Source organism: Halyomorpha halys, unplaced genomic scaffold (genome assembly GCF_000696795.3).
Source record: "Halyomorpha halys isolate HHAL.00 unplaced genomic scaffold, Hhal_1.1 Scaffold688.1, whole genome shotgun sequence".
In the NCBI taxonomy this organism is placed as follows: Eukaryota; Metazoa; Arthropoda; class Insecta; order Hemiptera; family Pentatomidae; genus Halyomorpha; species Halyomorpha halys.
The window spans coordinates 252,656-257,289 of NW_027113542.1; the positions used below are offsets into that span (position 1 = coordinate 252,656).

At 32.7% G+C, this 4,634-nt stretch overlaps 1 protein-coding gene across 1 annotated transcript in view; it reads right to left on the bottom strand.

Annotated features, from left to right (window-relative positions):
- The window catches only part of Cont (Contactin), a 112,112-nt gene that overhangs the window by 73,948 nt on the left and 33,530 nt on the right, over window positions 1-4,634 (bottom strand). The gene's annotated exons all lie outside the window — the stretch shown is intronic.

The following is a 4,634-nucleotide window of genomic DNA, read 5'->3' on the forward strand; positions in this document are numbered from 1 at the left end:
AAGAATGTATAAACAAATGTGAATATTAATAATTACAATAATAAAAAACAAAACAATGAAATCGGCCCTACAAACAGGAACACTGGAAGGAAGGGCATGAGAAAAATCAAAATCAGTACCCCTACATAAATAAATATTGATTAACTCTTATATTTTCCTATATAATGATTTTGTACAAAATTTAATTAACTGTCTATCTTATTTAGCCCTTTGGCAATCATGTTCTCTACATCCTAGAACTCTTTCTTCTTGGGTTTTCCTCTTTTCTACTGCTCTGTCAGGCAATAGTGGTAAATTATTTCTTTCTTTGCATTCTTTATAAATGACAATACAATTTTAGTCTTTTTGTTTCCATAGTATAGTGGATCATTTCTTGTTGATGTATCTATTCTGTGATTGTTATTTGAGAAGCTGAAGTCTGGAAATGGCATGATAAGTCCATCTCCATTGCTAATAACTTTTGTGTCATCACTCAAGTTCCAGCCCTGTATATGCTAACACTTTCCATAAAGGATGAAACAGTTTTTTTTGTTTGAAGAGAAATGTTTTTATTCCAAATAAAGAATTCAGGGTTTCTAATTATCTTCATCCTTTTTATAATTTTGTCCATCATATCTTTTTAGGAGCTTCATTTTAACCCTTTCTTGGGTGATGGGCCAAGCAAGAAGCATCAGGGAACATCTGACATACCCCCACATACTCCCACAGCCAATAGGCGACAGGTCTGAGAGGAGATCAGTAAAATCTACTTTCATAGTTAAGAACTGTTGGTGGGTCAGCAAATCGACCGTTTCCTTGAAATTTCTTGCACTGAGAACTCCTTGTCTACTATTTCGGTAATTTAAACGATCCTTCCTTTCTTTTTTTCTGGCTACAACTTGAACATTGTTGCATTAAGAATTTTCAAAAATAAACTCTTAAGAGAGTACCATGGCTAAAATTGTTCCTATAGCTATGCAAGTTGACCTCCTCTCGGATAAAGCCCAAGGAATAGGGGATAAGACTTACTCCAATAAAGTATGGACCATCTGCTTCAGGACCGGCTAGAGAGGCAAAACATGTGAGTAGAGTAGAATAGAAGGAAATAGAAACCCCCAACAAAGGTTTAAAAACCTATCTTCTGTAATAAAATTAGACAAGAAGTTATAGAAATAACATTGGCAACTAATAATGTTATTGTAAAGATAGGCAACTGGCATGTTTCAAATGAAGAAACACGTTCAGATAATAAATACATCAGATATGACCTGTCTGATTGCATAAAACAAGTTGTGTTATAGAGGAACCCAAAACATATGGATTAAGAACCTTATTATACACAACTAGAGGCTTCTATTAGATACGATCCAAAGGTTATACATAACATTTGGGATTTAGAGTGTGTAAATTCTTCACTGACAGATGCTGTGTTGAATTTATACATCAAAAGCAATCAAAGTGTCTGCAAAAATACGCAATGTATCCTGGTAGAACAGCGATTTAAACAAGCAAAGAATTCTCGCAAGGAGGCTTTAAGGCTTTTCAATGCTGAAAAAAGATCAGGCAGAGGGGATACATAAAAGAAAGCCCTTACAGAGTTCTATAAATCTGTTCGAAAAACCAAAAGATAAGCCACAAGGAAGTTTTATCAGGAAGTTAATAAAATTTCAACCATGTGCCAAATTAATAAAATTTTCTCTAAGCAGCCAGGTTGAGGATCATGAAAATGCCAAGGATTGGTAAAGAAAGTACTAATAGTGTAAGGCACGTTTTGGCAGCCATGGTGAGCTCTCATTTCCCCTTTTGTGAAATGCTGGGGACAGGCATTAGTAATCCCACATATATTGATATAATCATGGGGAAAATGGAAAGGGCTGTCAATTCTTTGGCACCATTCAAATCAGCTGGTACAGATGGTATCTTCCTTACCTTGTTGCAGAAAGGCTTACCAGTGATTAAAACTCTTAACAGGAATTTGGCACTTGGCTACATTCCCACTAGTAAGAGATTACCCAAATAGCACTTATGAAAACCAGACAAAGGATCCCATGAAGATCCTAAATCATTCAGATCTATATATTTTACATCTTTTCTGATAAAGACATTGGAAAAGATACTATACAGGTATATCAGAGAACTATCTAAAATTATACTGAAGAAACTAAAAGACTAGTCTGCCTGATGATAACAATCACTATGAGAAGTACTTCAATGGCAGCAATGAAAGTCATGCTTGAACTATCACCACTGCATCTGAAGACACAGGCCTTAAAGACCTATGTACAGGCTAGTTAAAATTTTCTTCCCAAGATCCTGACAATGTAAGAATATTACAAATTATTTCAGCAGACTGAGGAGGACAATGTACTTGCTATATGCTTTGAACTTCTAATCTGGAAGCAATTAGATACAAATCATAAAGTAACTGCAGAAAAAAGAAAAAAAAAGAATATTAATTCCACTAGATAAATATACCACAGTATTTTATTATAAGTACTAGCATGCTGCTGGAAGAACAGCTGAAAGATAAAAAAATTACATTATACACCAACAGTCAAGTGCCAATTAGGCCATCAAACAATCCTATCACACGAGCAGGAGTTATGAAGGACTGCAATTCAGAAGAAATTAAACAAACTGGCTTCATACAATAGAGTTAGCACTGAATGGCATACTAGGCAATAAGGAAGCTGACAAGTGGGCAAGAAAAGGCTCTGACAGCTTTTTTATCAACCCAGAACTAGTCAGTGACACATGCCTAAGCCAAGTCAAGGGAGGATAACGGTCCTAAGGTAGTGAAATACTGGCACAACAGAAAACAGTTATATTCTAAGCTATTTCTAGATGGGCCCTGTATAGCGAGAATTATATTGTTGCTTCAATTAGACAGGGTATCACTAGGGAAAATTACAGTGATTTATAATAATCACTTTAAACTCAATAAGCATATGTTCAAACTCAAATTGGGAGTGTAACCCTTATGAAGATTCAGCCACTTGGAGGTTAAAAAAGCCTATTATATCAACTGTAATGACAGATTTGTGAAGAAAAGGCTTGCAATGTTTATCTGTACTTAAAACCAGAATTAAACCTGATAAATTAAATTTATTAATACCTAGTCATTATACTAGACATTACTTTTATCCACTAACTATCACTAGTCCTTTCATCACATTTAAGTTGCAAGTCATACTTTGTAAATGATAAAAAAAATTTTGACAAGGGGAAAATTTTCATAGCTACGGATGTGGAAACACCAATTTCAATTAATCTTTTTTTGTGTGATACTAGGTCAAAAAATACTAGACAAGTGTGCAAGGATTTTTGGCAATGCGCCTAATGCACCATAAGAAGCAGAAAAAAGAAATTAGAGAGAAAAACTTAATTAAGAAAATTATTTTTAATTCATATAATGTATAGGCATAGTACAATAAATTTAAAATATATGATAGTAATACAGGATTTTTTTTTTCTTTTATTGTTTTTCTTTCATGTTTTGTTTTAATTTTATCAAATGCCACCCTTGCTCTGCATGTATTTAATAGTTATTATTAGAGACCAGACTTTTCTACAGTAAAAAGTATGCATGAAACACCCAAATCCTGCAATAATCAACTTTCTTTATTGTTTAAAAAAAAAATTAAAATCTGTACCACTACAACCCATGAAGGATCAGGGGTGCAGTACTTTAAAAGGAAGTTCTGTTACTAGACCTACTGCTACTACTCCAACCATCTACTGTGAGGGACTTTTTTTCTTGCATAGAGCTTCATATTTTTCTGTTTGTTTTATTCATTTTTTTTTTTTATCTGTTTCTTTCTTTCAAATTTTTCTGGTTGTTTCTTTTCTTCTTACCAACTAAAGCATTATTTTTTTGTATAAACAAAATTATTTTAGTTTGTACATATAAATCCAAATATTTTGTTTTAATTCACACTTCATTCTTTAAGGTAATATTATAAAAAAAAAAAAAAATCTAACTAATAAGAGGACTAGGAATCCAAGTTAAAAACAATGAAACTGAACGTTCTCTAAAAAAAAAAAAAAAAAAATATATCCTAGAGGAACTTTTAATTTACAAACTAACTCTAGTCTACAGTACAATCTATGGAATACCTCGAACACAAAATTTAAAAAAAAAAACTTTTTTTTTGTTAGATGTATCACCTATTTAAGGAAAAAAAATTAAATAAATATTGGCAGACATACACCAATATGTGTATAATACAAAAAATTTTGTTCAAGCATTACATCTTATGCAACAAACATAAAATCTTGTCCAAAAAGAGTGAAACATGGGATTTTTTCCATAAAAAACTCAAAACATGCAATATAAAATAACTGTTATTTGAATATCTGTCAAGGTTTGGTGGAATTTGAAGCTAGGGAACAAAAGATGTAATTGGACGAAAACCCAGTCTCAAGTTATTATGTACCTAAATAGGCCTACATAAGCAAGTTAGAACCAGTGGTATAAAACAAAACATATGACAAGTTTTTTTCCATGCGATACTACTTTTTTCCCCATATAAAGGAATATGATTAATGGAATATGGTCCGGGTGTGGTCAAAAAAACTCAAATAGTAAATGGGTATACTATTTTTATTGAGCCAACGTTTCGCCCCACGTTGCAGGGCTTCATCAGGGCTAAAAA